Below are 18,126 nucleotides of genomic sequence, written 5' to 3'. Positions count from 1 at the left end.
ATGGCCCACCAATGACTGTTTAAAAACATTTCAAGGACCACCTTTTCAAATATGATAGTATGAACACAGAATAACAGAAAATTCAAAAAGTACAATGACATACTCTGCTGTTAATCTGTTATGCCACTGTAGCAGACTAGGTAAGTCAGCTATATAGATGAAAACTGTCCTTGTATAAAAAAGACTCGGCAGGCTTACTCAGTAACCATTCTTGTAACAATGACAGGCTAACATACCTGTAACAACAGGTCAGACACACAAGAGGGGAACATTCACTCTATTCATTTGGACCCTGTTCAAAATCCTGCCGCACCACAGAGCGCCATTTACATAGTTTATATTAAATTTACATTATATATGTCTCAAATCGTTGTTAAAGGTCCAATATGTAACAATTTTGTAATAAAATTTCCGAAAATAACTTGCACAGTGTGATATATTTCCTCCAGTTGTGTACTTACAATATCTCTAAAGTCTCCAAAGATTTTTTATTTCAGAGAAATTCCGATTTTAAATAACTGTCCGTCCCGGAAAAGAAATGTCTCCTCTCAGTGACGCATTTTCCGCACTATCCTTTTTTCCCGGTGTGGACCATGTGATATTCCACCACACCGGAATATCACTTGATCAAATGCGGAAGTGGTGGTTATAGCGTTATAGCCATAGACTGTATGGTTATCATTGTTATGGATCACGATTACTCTTTGGCGAGTATTGAAGTGCCAACAAAAAGAAAGCGTCCATATTCGGATACACGCAGACTGTGTGACAAACGGCGGAATAAACCCAGGATAAATATCGGCCAGGCGTTTTCGAGATGGAGAGAGCTGCGCGACAATCTTGGACTTGACAGAGACTCTGCTCTCGCGAGTGTATTGATAGACAGGTAAGGAAATCAATTATTTTTTTTATTGTACAAGTAACGTAATAGTTACAGTAAAGATGATTTTAATAGATATGAATTACACCACATGCCTGTACAACCCAACAAATCATTTGACAAATAGCTGTAAGTTGTAACGGGATAATATAGCATAACATTTCACGTTCCTTGCAGTTCATTATTTATGATGACATAAAATAATACGATCAGACATACAGGTAATACAAAAACGAATAAATTACCTCATCCGTGTTCATGATTCATTAATTCCATTTAGATACATCGCTAGATGGTGAAAACGCATTAAAAAAGACATCTCCCATCGTCACCTCCTTCATAGCGTCATCAAGCTTCGCCTTTGTTATTGTTGGAAACTGCGCCCTCTTGTGGTCAAAAAATATTACATATTGGACCTTTAATGTATATATACTGCACCCTGTGCTGCAAGATACATTTTGTTTTATATTCTTTTACAGAAATCAGCTGCGTGGATGCTGAATTTTAAAATTAATGGATTTTCAGGTGAGGTACTCAATTAATTCAGTTAATGTACGTCCTGAGGTAAAGTGTTCAGACTGCAGACTCAGCAACGATTATATTTAATTGTAGCTACTTCAATACAATCATAACATTGCAACTATCGCAAATTAAAGTGAAAGAAAGTCGCAGACGCTTAACACACAATCATCTTCATTAAAAGTAAAGAAACTAAATGATCTTACCATGTGCCATTGCCGTTGTCTCCTATTGTGGTCTTTGATTTTGAAATTAGCTAATGATCAATAAAATGCAGCTCATAGCCTATCTGCTCATTTCGGTGACGTGAACTCCATTAAATCTGCATATAGTGCGGGAATTGAAGATCGGATTTATATCCGTTTTGTGAAAACACATTTATGAGACCAGGTGTAAATGGAATCGTTTTGATAATCAGATATCTATCTGATCAGTAAAAACACATGAAGTGTAAAACACAGGTGTAAACAGGCCCCTAGACGCGACGTGGTGCTGCGCTTCTCGTCCGGTGTGAGACCCTCTTTAGTCTCAGTACCTGCCCTTATAAAAAACTAATTTAATGTATTCAGTGTCGTATTTTCTCACCACACACTTCGCAGCTTTTGCTTGCACAGGTCTGTCTCCCACATCTGCGTTTCTTCTCATAAAACAATCCATATAACAGTAACGTAATGTTACCGCATCTGATCGAACAAACGTTCAATTTGACATTGTGACTTGATTTGTGTTGCGATATTTAATCATAAATTAGCTTTTAGATAATGCATCATTACTTGACTTGAGTGTTTTTGATCATATAAATTCATAAGAAAAATCAGATAATTAGAAAATAACAAGATTTGTCAATTAAAAAAACAAAAATTAATTTGGGGGTAGCTTACCACTGCCTACACGACCCACCAGATGGCGCTCCGACGCCCACTAGAGGGCCGCAGCCCACCGGATGAGAATCACTGCACTACATAATAGCTCTTTCTGCATTATATAAGCGTTTATTTCATTGAACGGAAGAGAGGTTCTCGGTAGCGCGCATAAACGACACATCCTTTTGATTTTCCCGGAAAAAACGTCCTGACTCCTTCACATGAAAATCAGTCTACGGGCCTTCATACCTAGATACCCTAATAAGTTGGGAAAGGTCTAGTTTTTTTAAGTTCGTTACAAGCTGTTCACACATTTGCTATAAAAAAGAGTGATTAATACATGAAAATTCATACATATAGCCAGTTTAAGGAGCTACTCTAATGACGAGGCAAAACTCACAGTGAATTATATTACATTACATTACATTACATTACATTATATTATGGTGCTACCTCCCTGAAATGAGTTTATGCAGAGTGGAATGTCTGTGTATGCCATTGTGTTGGTTTACTGTGTGGGTTTATAGATGCAGAACGCTGCTATTTGGCATTATACTGTGGACTGGTTGTTTATCAAGCAAGGACACGTTTGTGTGTTTTGTTTTGTGATTTGTTTTGTTCCTCAAGTCTGCATTGAAAAGTTCAAAGCAAGGAAAGACATATTGGTGCATAGTGTATTATACAGTGGGCCCTATTTTAACGATCTGAAACACAAGTATCAAGCGCAAAACGCAAGTAACTTTGTGGGCGGGTCTTGGGCGCTGTTGCTATTATACCGGCGGGATAAATGACTCTTGCGCCCGACGCAAATCTAAAATGGGTTGGTCTGAAGTAGTTTCATTATTCATAGGTGTGGTTTGGGCGTAACGTGAAATAAACCATTCAGAGCGACATCTCACATTCCCTTTAAGAGCAGGCACTCTTGTTCTATAGCGGATTCCTATTATAACGGCGGATTTCACAGCCGAGGAGACCGACGTTCTCATCAGGGCCGTAAAAGACAGAGAAATGACGTTGGGGATGGGAGAAACCCACCTAAATTAGCTTCGGTTAAACAGGCGTATGATCATTTGGGTAAATGTGTAAGCTAGATGTATGCTTTTATAATAAACTATTGTAGCAGGTTGATTGATTGCAGCTGTGTCAATCACACTCTCTGGACCAATCAGGACGTAACTGCATGCTATATGGGCAGAGGGTGAGCCCTCGTGTCACTCTATGTTGTTGTCGTCAGAGGCGCACTTTCGCTGTGGGTCCTCTCGCGTTCGTGGTGCAGTCGCGGTTATTGGACAGGTAATACAGCGTGGCTAACTTTCTCATTGCCTAGAGACCGTGTTAGTGTTGCAATTGGCATTGCAGTGTGCGATTGTCTTTTGCAGTGTTTCTCCTGTCTCAAACCCGATCTTTCCTGTAACGGAACCGGGTTGCGTTGTGCTGCTGGTAGGTTGAATCTGCTTCCTTTTTTTTGATATTTGCGTGACTGAGTGTAATGGGCCGTTTTATTGTAGGCTTCGTGTAGCTGTACTAACGACACGGTCGGTCTATAGATGTGAAGCTCCCTGACAGGTATGTTTGTATGCCTGTCGGTATTGCATGTATATGTTTGTTCATGTATCGTCATTGAATGTGATTTGTTTATATACGTCAGGACCGTGAAGCGCTTGCTGGCGCCGGTGTCTATATGAGTTTCTCTCTTCCTGCCACGCTGCTGTTTTGTCTCTACGGATTGCTGTTTCAACTGATTTCTGCTTAACTATGGACCATTGAAAGCTATACGAGCTCACTCTGGGTTCTGAACGCACCTATGCACTTTACAGCGAGGGATTCGTCGCGCACAACATTTTACTAGTATCTCAGTGACTGACACAGACGATAACTGTGCCATTCTGTGGCTCGCCTGTGTTTATTAGTGTGTGTGTGTGTGGCTTTTGTTGTTTGATAAATACTTTTGATTAGTTTATATATATTTCTTTGGTTTAAGTGTCTATAAAGATTTTCCTTTTTTTGTGTGTTTTCATCGATTGATGGTTTGTTTATTTTTCTGTCTTGACAAATACTTTTGATTAGTTTATATATTCTTTGGTTTAAGTGTCTATAAAGAAGATTTTCCTTTTTTTGTGTTTTCATCGATTGATGGTTTGTTTATTTTTCTGTCTTGACAAATACTTTTGATTAGTTTATATATTCTTTGGATTAAGTATTTATAAAGAAGATTTTCTTTTTGTTTTTTCATTGATTTACGGTTTATTGGTTATTTTTCTGTCTTTAACTGAATGTTCTTCTTTTAGTGCTGAGTGCCGGAAGTGGTGGTATCGGTGTCCTCGGTGGTGGTGTCTCCTCCTGTGTGCTGTGTTTTCCCTTTTTTGGTGTGTTTTGGAGTTTGGTTATTTTATTGTGTGTATATGTGTGATCAGGGAATCCTTAACCCCTGAGATCCCACAACTTTGACCCGGTTTCCTCCACTGGTAAGGCCTCAGCACTCCCATTTTCTTTATTTTTTTCTTTATTTCTTGTGAATGATACTTTATATTTGATTTTAATGGTACAAATAAAATTGTTTTACTGGAACTACGTCTCTGGCTTCGTGCATGAATCGAACCTGTGTGCTTTCTGGAAATATTATGTTTACTTGAGTCATCAAACTAGTCTAATTCTATTTCCCGGGGCGAAACTCCCCGGGTGGCGTAGTCGGTGTCTTCATTAAAATTTAAGACCTTGAATAGGTAGAAAAGTCGCACTCGCCACAATCTGGCGTAGTCGGCAGGGTTTTCATGCATTTTTGGAAAGCCATTGACGTTTGTTCTTGTATTCCTGTTTGTGTAATTATTTGTACAGTGGATTATTGTGTTTAATCTTGTTTTCTTTTGGTGTTTAGAGACAAAACAGCAGCTGGCTTCACTCGTTTTGCGGCGTGTGACGAACTGTGGTTATCCTTTGCGGCTCCATTGTACCAGTGGGGTTTAAGTTATGGGTGAGGAGCTACAGGAGTTGAGGGAGCTAGTCATCCAGTTAAGATCGGATAATGAGAAGATGCGTCTGGAGCAGAATGTTAATGCTGCTGGCCCTAGCGCTGCGGCCCCTCCTATACCTACGGTTAATGTCCCTGTTACTGAGCGACTGATTGTTGTACCTCGAGATCGAAAGTGTCCCACGTTTCGGGGTAGGTCAGGTATAGGGCTTACAGAGTGGCTTGACGAGGTTCAGGCATGTATGAGGGCACGTTACCTGTCTGTTTCCGATCAGGCCTTTTTTTTGTTCGACCATTTGGAGGGCGAAGCGCGTGAAGAGATAAAGCATCGACCCAGTATAGAGCGAGGTGACCCGGCTAAAATTATAGCGGCATTGCAAGAATTGTATGGTTGTTATGAGTCCTATGTGGCCCTTCAGGAGGCATTCTTTTCTAGACGGCAGCAGGAAGGAGAAACACTGCAAGAGTTTTCGCTTGCCCTGATGAGTCTTATGGCATCCGTAAAGCAGAACGCCCCGAGTGGCGTGCCAAATTCCGAAGTACTTCTGCACGATCAGTTTGTGGAACACGTACTTGAGGGTGCTCTTCGCCGTGAGTTAAAACAGTTGGTGCGGCGGAAGCCCACTGCGGCTCTGCTCGAGGTTAGGAGCGAGGCTATTCGTTGGGAGCGCGAGGGGTCGCCTGGACTTGCTCGCGGCCGAAGTAATTCTGTCCCCTCTGCCTTGGGCATGCAGTTCGGAGTCCAGGGTGGTCCTCAGGGCTTGGGTACCACCATTCAGGCGTCTGAGTTGAGTGAGATGAGAGAAATGTTGAAGTTACAGCAAGAGCAGTTAAACCAGCTTACTCAAAGTATTTCTCTCTTACAGAATTCCCAGCCACGCAACCGGCCATTTTATAAAGGCCCTGTAATATGTCGGCGCTGTCAGCAACCGGGTCACTTTGCCAGGGAGTGCGAGGGGATACGTGCTCCACCTAACACTTCGTCTGTTTTGCCCGCCTCCCAACCGCCTGGTAGGCAGTTGCGTTATTTTCCGTCTTCGGAAAACTAGCGCCCGCTGAATTGCAGAGTCACAATTCGGGGGGGGCAGTCATTGGCTCGGAAGTTATTCCAAGTGTTTTGGAAAGAGGGCCTATGTTGATTTCCTCTTGTCCACATTTGAACGTGATGATGGGAGGGGTTGACGTCCCTTGCTTGGTGGACACTGGATCCATGGTGTCTACCGTTACAGAGAGCTTTTTCCTTCAGCATTTTGAGCCGTGGGGTGGAGAGAGACTTCAGTCGTGTCACTGGCTGCAGCTCCGAGCAGCCAATGGGTTGGCCATCCCTTATATCGGCTACCTGGAGTTGGATGTTAAACTTTGTAGTAAGTTAATGACAAGGTGCGGGGTGCTGGTGGTTAAAGACCCCGCCGGTGATATGCCACTCCATGTCCCTGGTGTGATGGGAATGAATATCATCCGCAGGTGCTACAGAGAGCTGTTCGGCCAGTATGGGTTGGCCTTGTTCAACTTACCCTCGGTATCTGGGGCTCCGGAGCCTGTGGTGAAGGCATTGCAGCGATGTCACCAGGCCAGTGAGCAGGCCCCTCGGGATGTTCCAGGTAGGGTGAAGGTTCGAGGTAGTAAGTCCTGCCGCATCCCTGGTGGCACAATGAAGATCATCGCTGCGACCTGTTCAGAGGAGTACTCTGGTCGTCCGGTACTGTTCGAACCCCTGGACTTCGGTTTACCGGCTGGACTGTTGGCCTCCCCAGCCCTGGTTCAGGTGGCTGGAGGTACTGCCTACATCCCTATTGTGAATGTTGGGGCCATCGATGTGATGCTGTACCCGCGCACTGTGGTGGGTACCCTGGATAAGGTTCGTGTGGTCAGCTTGCCTACTGGGGTCACCGAGGTGCCATCTGTGGTTGCCACAGTGAGGTCTCAAGCTGTTTCTTCCGGGGTACAAGACCAGATCGAGATCATGGACTTGTCCTCATTACCCGCGGAAGAGCAGGGCCGGGTGCGGTCCTTTTTACAGGAATATATCCCTGTCTTTGCTACTCATAATAGTGACTTGGGCTGTACAGATCTGATTGCTCATGACATCCCGCTTTTGGACGAAACTCCTGTTCGGCAACGCCATAGGCGTATCCCTCCTTCGGAGTATGAGTTGGTTAAAGATCACATCAACCAACTTTTGGAGACACAGGTAATTCGGGAGAGCAGTAGTCCCTATGCTAGTCCCATTGTGTTAGTGAAGAAAAAGGATGGAAGCATGCGTATGTGCGTTGATTACAGACAACTCAATAACAAAACGAGAAAGGATGCTTTTCCTCTTCCGCGCATCGATGAATCCCTGGATGCTTTGACGGGTGCCCGCTGGTTTTCGACTTTGGATTTGGCCAGCGGCTATAATCAGGTCCCTGTGTCTGAGGCTGATCGACCCAAGACGGCATTCTGTACTCCATTTGGTCTTTTCGAATGGAATCGAATGCCGTTTGGGCTGTGCAATGCTCCAAGTACTTTCCAGAGGCTGATGCAACGTATATTTGGTGACCAACAGTGCCAATCGTTGCTCTTGTATCTTGACGACATTGTGGTTTTCTCGTCCACGGTTGAACAGCATCTGGAGAGGTTGGAGGTAGTGCTGGGAAGGCTTCAGCAACAGGGCCTGAAGGCCAAGCTCAGCAAATGTGCATTCTTCCAACAGAAAGTGCGCTACTTGGGCCATGTCATTTCGGACAAAGGCGTCTCCACAGACCCCAGTAAGGTGCAGGTGGTGGCAAATTGGCCACCCCCTACCACTATCCCAGAGTTGCGGTCGTTCCTCGGTTTTGCTAGTTATTACCGCCGTTTTGTAGAGGGATTCGCCAAGCTGGCGGCCCCTCTGCATAGGCTGGTAGCTCAACTAGGGGGCACCAAGTTGAAGAGAAGAGCAGAACTGTCTGTGGGAGGACATTGGACGGAGCAATGCCAGTGCAATTTTGAGGCCCTTAAGATCAAACTTGTAACGGCACCAGTGCTTGCTTACGCCGATTTCTCATTGCCATTTATTCTTGAGGTTGATGCAAGTTATGAGGGACTTGGGGCAGTGCTCACCCAGGAGCAGTTGGGCAAGGTTAGACCGGTGGCTTATGCCAGCCGAGGTCTGAGGCCCACTGAGCGCAACATGCAAAACTACAGCTCCATGAAGCTGGAGTTTTTGGCGCTCAAGTGGGCCATGACCGATAAATTCAGGGAGTATCTGCTGGGTCATAAATGCGTTGTCTTTACGGACAACAATCCCCTTAGCCATTTGTCCTCTGCGAAGCTTGGGGCTACCGAGCAACGCTGGGCAGCGCAGCTGGCCTCCTTCGATTTTGAAATCAAATATCGATCGGGGAGGAGTAATAGAAATGCAGATGCCCTGTCCCGTCAACATCCTTTTGGTAGACAGGACCTAGAGACTATGGTTCCTGGTATGTTACTCCCAGACCCTTTACAGCATGTCCCAGTTGAAGCAGTTCAAGCTGCTGTTGTTTCCTTGCCAGAATACACTCTGTTAGATCTTAGTGGCCTACAACAGGCAGACCCAGTCATTAAAGAGGCCCTGGTCTTCTGGCAGAAAGGATGTCGTCCCAATGGTGAGGAGCGGAAGGCGGTTTCACAACCTGCCTTGGTATTGCTCCGCCAGTGGGACCGCTTGATGGAAAAGGACGGGGTCTTATATCGTCAGACCTTCCGCCCTGATGGCCTTGAGGTAGTGTTCCAGTTAATTCTGCCAGCTTCCTTAAGGGAAGAGGTTTTGACCAAAGTCCACCAAGACCATGGTCACCAGGGCGTGGAAAGAACACTGGAGCTTTTACGACGGCGGTGTTACTGGCCAGGTATGTCCTCTGCGGTCGCACAATGGTGCCGGGCCTGTGAGAGGTGCCAAGTGGCTAAGGACACCCAACCAGCCGCTCGTAGCTTTATGGGGCATCTATTGGCTTCAAGGCCAAATGAGATTGTGGCTATGAATTTCACAGTGTTGGAACCGACATATAACGGGTTGGAGAATGTCCTTGTCATGACTGATGTTTTTAGCAAGTACACGCTTGCGGTACCCACCCGTGACCAGAGAGCCTCTACCGTGGCTCAGGTTCTGGTGACGGAATGGTTCTCTAAGTTTGGTGTTCCTGCTCGTTTACATTCAGACCAGGGTCGCAACTTTGAGAGCGCTCTGATCCAGCAGCTCTGTGGGCTCTATGGTATTGAGAAGTCTCGGACCACTCCGTACCATCCATCTGGTAATGGTCAGTGCGAGCGCTTCAATCGCACTCTGCACAACTTATTGCGCACCTTTCCGGTGTCTCGTAAGCGGGATTGGAGTTCCTGTCTGCCACAGGTGCTGTACTCATATAACACCACCCCTCACCAGGCCACTGGGGAGTCTCCTTTTCTGTTGATGTTTGGGCAAGAGCCCAGGCTCCCGGTCGATTTCTTGTTAGGTCAAGTACAGGATCCTTGTAGTGGCAGTACCCATGAATGGATCCAGGAACATCAGACCCGCTTACGGATAGCCTTTGAAGGGGCTGGGGAAAGGTTAAGGTGTGCGGCTGAGCGTCGCAAGAGGAATTATGATCAGCATGTTCGAGATCATCCCTTGGAAGTAGGGCAGCTGGTGTGGTTGCGGAACCTCAGTACCCGGGGTCGTCATAAGATCCAAGATCTGTATGATCCTATGTCATACAGGGTCCTGAGGGCACCGGCCGAAGGTGGAGCTGTGTACACCATAGCGCCGGTGGATAATCCGACTAAGTTTAGGTATGTTAATCGTGCCCTGCTGAAGGCTGTGGTTAGGTCAGACCCTTCTGGTGGCCCCGTTGTCCCTCTGTCATCCCCCTTAGATCACTATGAGTCGGAAGAGGAGTGCTTTGGTGACAATGATGTACTAGTTCTCGGACCGGAGCCTCCTGTGGTAGAACCAACTCGAACCAACCCAGCATTCCCGGTTTTGGAGACCGTCAGGGCTCCTGGTACCGCGGACGCAGTTCCATTGGCCACCCTTCCTGATTCCGGCGAAGTGGCAGTTCGGCGGACAGCCCGATCAACAGCAGGCCACCATTCTAATATCAATCGCCTCCCGAGGGCCGTGGGGGGGGGCCGCAGATGGTGCAGTGGACCTTCCGGACTCCCTGGCTAATTCTGTATTGGCCTTCTCGAGACCATGGACGTAGCTGGGGTTAAAACCTGTGGTGTGCTTAATCGTCGGGGCGACGATTCAAAGGTTGGGGTAGATTGTAGCAGGTTGATTGATTGCAGCTGTGTCAATCACACTCTCTGGACCAATCAGGACGTAACTGCATGCTATATGGGCAGAGGGTGAGCCCTCGTGTCACTCTATGTTGTTGTCGTCAGAGGCGCACTTTCGCTGTGGGTCCTCTCGCGTTCGTGGTGCAGTCGCGGTTATTGGACAGGTAATACAGCGTGGCTAACTTTCTCATTGCCTAGAGACCGTGTTAGTGTTGCAATTGGCATTGCAGTGTGCGATTGTCTTTTGCAGTGTTTCTCCTGTCTCAAACCCGATCTTTCCTGTAACGGAACCGGGTTGCGTTGTGCTGCTGGTAGGTTGAATCTGCTTCCTTTTTTTTTATATTTGCGTGACTGAGTGTAATGGGCCGTTTTATTGTAGGCTTCGTGTAGCTGTACTAACGACACGGTCGGTCTATAGATGTGAAGCTCCCTGACAGGTATGTTTGTATGCCTGTCGGTATTGCATGTATATGTTTGTTCATGTATCGTCATTGAATGTGATTTGTTTATATACGTCAGGACCGTGAAGCGCTTGCTGGCGCCGGTGTCTATATGAGTTTCTCCCTTCCTGCCACGCTGCTGTTTTGTCTCTACGGATTGCTGTTTCAACTGATTTCTGCTTAACTATGGACCATTGAAAGCTATACGAGCTCACTCTGGGTTCTGAACGCACCTATGCACTTTACAGCGAGGGATTCGTCGCGCACAACATTTTACTAGTATCTCAGTGACTGACACAGACGATAACTGTGCCATTCTGTGGCTCGCCTGTGTTTATTAGTGTGTGTGTGTGTGGCTTTTGTTGTTTGATAAATACTTTTGATTAGTTTATATATATTTCTTTGGTTTAAGTGTCTATAAAGATTTTCCTTTTTTTGTGTGTTTTCATCGATTGATGGTTTGTTTATTTTTCTGTCTTGACAAATACTTTTGATTAGTTTATATATTCTTTGGTTTAAGTGTCTATAAAGAAGATTTTCCTTTTTTTGTGTTTTCATCGATTGATGGTTTGTTTATTTTTCTGTCTTGACAAATACTTTTGATTAGTTTATATATTCTTTGGTTTAAGTGTCTATAAAGAAGATTTTCCTTTTTTTGTGTTTTCATCGATTGATGGTTTGTTTATTTTTCTGTCTTGACAAATACTTTTGATTAGTTTATATATTCTTTGGATTAAGTATTTATAAAGAAGATTTTCTTTTTGTTTTTTCATTGATTTACGGTTTATTGGTTATTTTTCTGTCTTTAACTGAATGTTCTTCTTTTAGTGCTGAGTGCCGGAAGTGGTGGTATCGGTGTCCTCGGTGGTGGTGTCTCCTCCTGTGTGCTGTGTTTTCCCTTTTTTGGTGTGTTTTGGAGTTTGGTTATTTTATTGTGTGTATATGTGTGATCAGGGAATCCTTAACCCCTGAGATCCCACAACTTTGACCCGGTTTCCTCCACTGGTAAGGCCTCAGCACTCCCATTTTCTTTATTTTTTTCTTTATTTCTTGTGAATGATACTTTATATTTGATTTTAATGGTACAAATAAAATTGTTTTACTGGAACTACGTCTCTGGCTTCGTGCATGAATCGAACCTGTGTGCTTTCTGGAAATATTATGTTTACTTGAGTCATCAAACTAGTCTAATTCTATTTCCCGGGGCGAAACTCCCCGGGTGGCGTAGTCGGTGTCTTCATTAAAATTTAAGACCTTGAATAGGTAGAAAAGTCGCACTCGCCACACTATCTATCTATCTACATTACTTCCTGCTCAGCTACCGTTCGGACACTCTTGCTTCCTGCTCCGCGCTTTGCTCTATCGCTTTTATATTTTAGCTCCTTTTATCACCTAATTTTAACTTCAGCAAATCAGTGCTCAAACGACAAAGTTTGGATTACTACAAAAACGCAGAATTCTTCTACCCGACCAGCTTACATTCCGGGGAAAGGAAAACACAACTGCCTACAAGGATAAGAGAGAAAATCCTCTTCTGGAATCTACTTGCTGCACTAACTGCCACAGACTTTTACAAAGGATTGCAGTTATTGAAACAAAGTTACTTACGAGACCACCAAACCAGACGGAACACACAACAGAGCTTCATCATGGACACCCTCAGCATATAGCCGGTGAGTCCCATGAAACTAGTGCTCCTTGACAGGTAGAGAAACAAGCCGATCGACTTACAAATCGATGGCACAAACAGGGAGCGAGACCCAAAGGCACTCAAGACATCAGATTGTCACGAGCATCACATATTGCCGCAGTAGCATCCTCTACCCCAGATACAGCTCTGACAAGGATTGCAAACACTGGTCTCCTACCAACACCTATACATCTCGAGAACAGATTTGAAGTACTAATGAATGTAAATGAGGAATCCCCAAACGTGATAAATGTGATCGAACACAGACTGTATCAGCCAGTAGCTAACACTGATGCTAACTGGTGCTCAAGGTCGAGCAGACAGCGGCACTCAGCTCAGAGCGCAGCCGAGCCGAGGACTCTGATAGTGGGGGACTCCATAATCAGAAACATTAGCAGCAGGGATACAACTACATGCTGCCTTCCACAAGCAACAACTTCTGATATAAACAGGGAACTTCAGAACATTCTGATGAAACATAAGACTGCAAATCGACTCATCATTCATGTGGGGAAGAATGATATACATAAAGAGCAGTCAGAACTCCTTAAGAAGGATTTCAATGAACTTTTTGAAACACTTACAAGACTGAAAGTTCAGACATTCATCAGTGGACCACTCCCAGCAAGAGGAACAAACAGGTTTTCACGGTTGCTTGGGCTTAATACATGGCTGCAAGCCCCTAGATATCAACCAAAAAACGGCAGGCACCGCTTCCACCAAAGCCTGTGGTTGCAGCTCGCCTTCCCCCTCCTGTGAGAGCTTGTCGGCCTCTGCCACAACGCCAGGGCCCACACCCTCCTCCATCTGCTCGAGGTGAACCAAAAACAACTGATACCAGCTCTCAGTGATATGTGTCGGGTCCCCGCTATGATAACAGTAACTTTCTCAAATGTTTACAGAACAAGCGGGAACCCAGTGTGCCTGTATCTTTCTCTATTGCTGTTCTATTACAAGATAGAAAGTCTAAGGCCTTCAATAGCCGTACAGCAAACTCAACTAATCTGGTGCCTATTGCACGTCTAACTAAGATTGGTGTAGGGAAAAAAAGTAAGACTGTTAAGTTAGCTCTTTTAAACATCCGCTCACTTAAAAATAAATCACTTCTAGTCAATGACTTAATAACCACAAACAACCTGGATTTTATGCTTCTAAATGAAACCTGGCTAGAAGACAGCTGCAGTGCAACAGTCCTAAATGAAACATCCCCTCCTAACTTTACTTTCATGAGTGTCTGCAGAGCTGTAAAGAGAGGTGGGGGTCTAGCTGCTCTTTTTAAAGATATCTATCAATGTAAGCAAATATCATTTGGGAATTACACGTCTTTTGAATATCTGGGTATTGTGTTAAAAGGTGCTCCACGCATTTTACTCATCATTATTTACAGGCCTCCAAAATACTCTCCAGCCTTTGCTGAGGACTTTACAGAACTGTTATCAACAATTACCTCAGAGTTTGACTGTTTTGCCATTGCTGGAGATTTTAACATTCACATAGATAATGCAGAAACCAATATGGCAAAAGAAATCAAAACTGTTTTAAAAACTTTTGATCTGACTCAGCATGTACATGGACCCACACACAATCGCGGACACACTCTAGATTTACTTATCAGTAAGGGTCTAAACATTTCATCGATTGTTATTAAGGATGTACTGTAGCACTGTCTGATCATTTCTGTATTTTCTTTGATATATAGATCTCTCCTGCCATTGAAGCTAGATCTGTGTCTGTCAAGAAGAGATGCTTAAATGAGAACACTAGTGTACTATTTATGAAGGCTATATCTTTAACACCAAGCATTTCTGCTGACTCTGTTGATTTTCTCCTTGATTCTTTTAACTCAAAAGTTAAAAGTGCAATTGATGATATTGCTCCTGTGAAAGTCAGGAAGAAGAGTGGCAGACAAAAAGCACCTTGGAGAAACTCAACAGCAGTGCAAAATATGAAAAGACAATGCAGAAAAGCAGAGCGCATGTGGCGGAAAACAAAACTTGTAGTCCGTTATAACATCTACAAAGACAGCCTTCATGCTTTCATTATGGAACTAGGCAAAGCTAGACAGACTTTCTTCTCAAATATTATAAACTGCAATTTAAACAACACACGCACTCTTTTTGCTACTGTAGAGAGACTGACAAACCCCCCAAGCCAGATTCCCAGTGAAATGCTCTCAGACAACAAGTGCAGTGTGTTTGCTTCTTTTTTCTCTGAGAAAATCAATAATATCAGAAAGGTGATCAGCACATCCTAGAGTTGCGCTGGGGTCAGACAGATCAGACCACCTGAGAAAGTAGTCACTTTGTCTGATTTCAAAGAAATTGATGGCAAAATTTTGGAAAAAACCGTACAGCACCTTAAAACATCAACATGCGCCCATGACACACTTCCCACATCTTTTTTCAAAAGTGTGTGTGGCATGAGGAGGAGTTTTACTAAAGAGCTAATGTAATGACTACGCCACCTGGGAATTCTCAACCCAGGAAAACCAACCTAATAAATAGGCTGCACAGATTTATTCCCATAATAGGAAAAGAGACGTGGATGAATAAATTACTCTTTTTTTATTAAAGGACACAAATGTAATAAATATTTCAAGACAAAGACAGTACAAGAAAAATGTTCAAAATAAAACTACAGTGCTAAATAGGACAAACCTCACAACATCAATACAAAATAAATACACTTAGACAAAAGAAAAGCACTCAAAAATAATCAGACAACAGGACTGAGTGAGGCCAGCAGGGGGAGACTCAATGAGCACCACATTACTCAGTAAGTAACACCAAAAATGCAAAAGAAAAACCAAAGCAATAACCACATCAGTATCACCTTCACACCGGTGCACATCCACAGCACAGCACAAGATAATCCACAAGGCAAGCCCCACCCCTTTTTGCTTTTGGACACTCAACCCCTAATGACATCAAATGACAAAACAGTTCACAGTCGAAACACTAATACAAAATAACAAAAAGGAAAATACAAAAATGAGCTAAACAATTAACATTTGAAAGAAAACAATTACCAAACAAGACACAACACTCTCCTTGTAAACATACACGCATACACACACACACTAAAACTGCAGGGCGGCGATATTCCTCCTGTCAACCTGCATACGCAATTAAAGCACTAACAGTTTCTTGTTCGGCCGCAGCCAGAGTGGAATGAAATTGACGCAAATCCTTTCGTTTTAAGATCTAGTTGAGACAGCAGCAAAACAGCAGCGCTCCGTAATCAACGAGCGAACGTCGGGTAACCCCAGCAACGGAATCCTCCCCGCTACTCGGCAGAATACGTTGCACTTCTGAAACAACAACTTTAATTAAAAGACATATCAGAGCATGACGCACATATACAAATAACCTGCATACTTGGGGTGCGAGGAATCCCAGTCACGGCAGTCCGAAGTGCCAAATCAACGCGCACGCTGTAACATGGAACACAAGGCATTTCAATTTACCCACTGCCCTTTAAGGGAAGGATAGACGCTACAAACAACCGCGTTCCTACCTGTGAAGAGGCTGCAGACACATCAACCATGGGAAACAATACTCGTTCTCCTACATGCCATGGGAACACACACAAACAGTTTTCCCGCATGCCTCTTCACAGCATGCGGAACCAGAAAAGCAAGGAAGAAGCTCCGTGACGTGACTCAATACAGGGCAGGTATATATGCTCCACCTTTAGCTGTGATAGGCTTAATAAATAGACCTGAAGCAACCAATAGTAGCCTGAAGCCAAACATCTATACTGCCACACGTGTTAAACAGTTTAGAAGCAGATCTTCTAGAAGTGGTAAATGCCTCACTTCTCTCTGGGAGTTTTCCAAACTCCCTGAAAACTGCAGTTGTCAAGCCCCTCCTGAAAAAGAGCAATCTGGATAAGACCATATTAAGCAACTACAGACCGATCTCAAATCTTCCTTTCATAGGCAAGATCATTGAAAAAGTTGTCTTCAACCAGCTGAACAAATTCTTATGCTCGAATGGATACTTTGACAATTTTCAATCTGGTTTCCGACCGCATCACAGCACAGAGACAGCGCTCATAAAGATAATAAACGATATTCGCTTAAATACTGATTCAGGCAAATTATCAGTGCTGGTACTACTCGACCTCAGTGCTGCATTTGACACTGTCAATCATAACATACTTCTTGACAGGCTGGAAAACTGGGTGGGGCTTTCTGGGATAGTCCTAAAATGGTTCAGGTCATACTTAGATGGGAGAAGTTATTATGTGAGTATAGGAGACCATAAGTCTGAGTGGACATCCATGACATGCGGAGTCCCTCAAGGCTCAATTCTTGCGCCACTCTTGTTCAACCTGTATATGCTCCCAATGAGCCAAATAATGAGAAAGAACCAAATTGCTTACCACAGCTATGCAGACGACACACAGCTGTACTTAGCCCTATCGCCTAACGATTACAGCCCCATTGACTACGTTTACATGCAGCCAATATCCGGGTTATGGTCGGGTTAGGGTCACTATTTGGGTTTCTGAAACATTCGGAATAACGCGTTTACATGCGTGAGCAGAGAGAGTTACCCCTGTATACATGGAATTTACAATATCCCGATGTAAACGGCGACGCGCGGTTAGCGTCTGGACGTACGGACTTCCTTAAGACGCAATATGCGTCATTTCCGATTCTTTTTCCTGTATCCAAAGACAACAACAACAGCAGCAGCATGCGGATAATGAATAGTTCGGGGCAGATAGCGATCGCCTTTGTTTGCGCTTTCCTCCTCGCTCCAAAAGTGTGGTGCTGTGCTGCGTCTCGCCATGTTTACCTCTACTTCTTGTTTACTTCCGGTATACTGCACGCGGGTTTCTGTATGCGCCGTCCCTACTCAAAAGACCAAGATTCCTTGCGAATAGAACATGCGCAGAACACAAATCAATGTCCCTTTTGATGGGGATATGCCGATACGCGTTTACATGACCAAATATTCGGGTTAGAAAGGGGGTACCCCAGGTATAATATCCGGGTTTTTAAAAACCGGGATATGAGCATATCTGGGTTTTTGCCGGTGTTTACATGGCCGTGCGCGACCGGGTTATTGCTAATATCCCGGTTTTGAACGGGTTATTGGCTGCATGTAAACGTAGTCATTGACTCCCTGTGCCGATGCATTGATGAAGTCAACAGTTGGATGTCAAAACTTTCTTCAGTTAAACAAAGACAAAACCGAAGTCATTACGTTTGGAAACAAAGATGAAGTTCTCAAGGTGAACGCATACCTTCACTCTAGGGGTCAAACAACTAAACATCAAGTCAGGAATCTTGGTGTGACACTAGAGTCAGACCTTAGTTTCAGTAGTCATGTCAAAGCAATAACTAAATCAGAATACTATCATCTGAAAAATATTGCAAGAATTAGATGCTTTGTTTCCAGACAAGACTTAGAGAAACTTGTGCATGCTTTCATCACCAGCAGGGTGGATTATTGTAATGGACTCCTCACTGGCCTTCCCAAAAAGACCATAAGACAGTT

General features: G+C 44.2%; 2 long non-coding RNA genes across 2 annotated transcripts; both read left to right on the top strand.

Moving 5' to 3' along the window:
- Nucleotides 1-3,386: 3,386 nt before the first annotated feature.
- Nucleotides 3,387-3,936, top strand: LOC309488713. Its single transcript, XR_014202245.1, has 3 exons — nucleotides 3,387-3,702; nucleotides 3,771-3,828; nucleotides 3,911-3,936. It is a non-coding gene; the product is annotated as an uncharacterized lncRNA (long non-coding RNA).
- A 6,401-nt stretch (nucleotides 3,937-10,337) lies between these two features.
- Nucleotides 10,338-11,329, top strand: LOC309489683. Its single transcript, XR_014202479.1, has 3 exons — nucleotides 10,338-10,797; nucleotides 10,866-10,923; nucleotides 11,006-11,329. It is a non-coding gene; the product is annotated as an uncharacterized lncRNA (long non-coding RNA).
- The last annotated feature ends 6,797 nt before the right edge of the window (nucleotides 11,330-18,126 follow it).

The sequence above is a fragment of the Leuciscus leuciscus genome (assembly GCF_965113295.1).
Source record: "Leuciscus leuciscus genome assembly, chromosome: 24".
In the NCBI taxonomy this organism is placed as follows: domain Eukaryota; kingdom Metazoa; phylum Chordata; class Actinopteri; order Cypriniformes; family Leuciscidae; genus Leuciscus; species Leuciscus leuciscus.
Note: the sequence above shows the minus strand (reverse complement) of the source record. Positions and strands in the feature narration are given on the sequence as shown.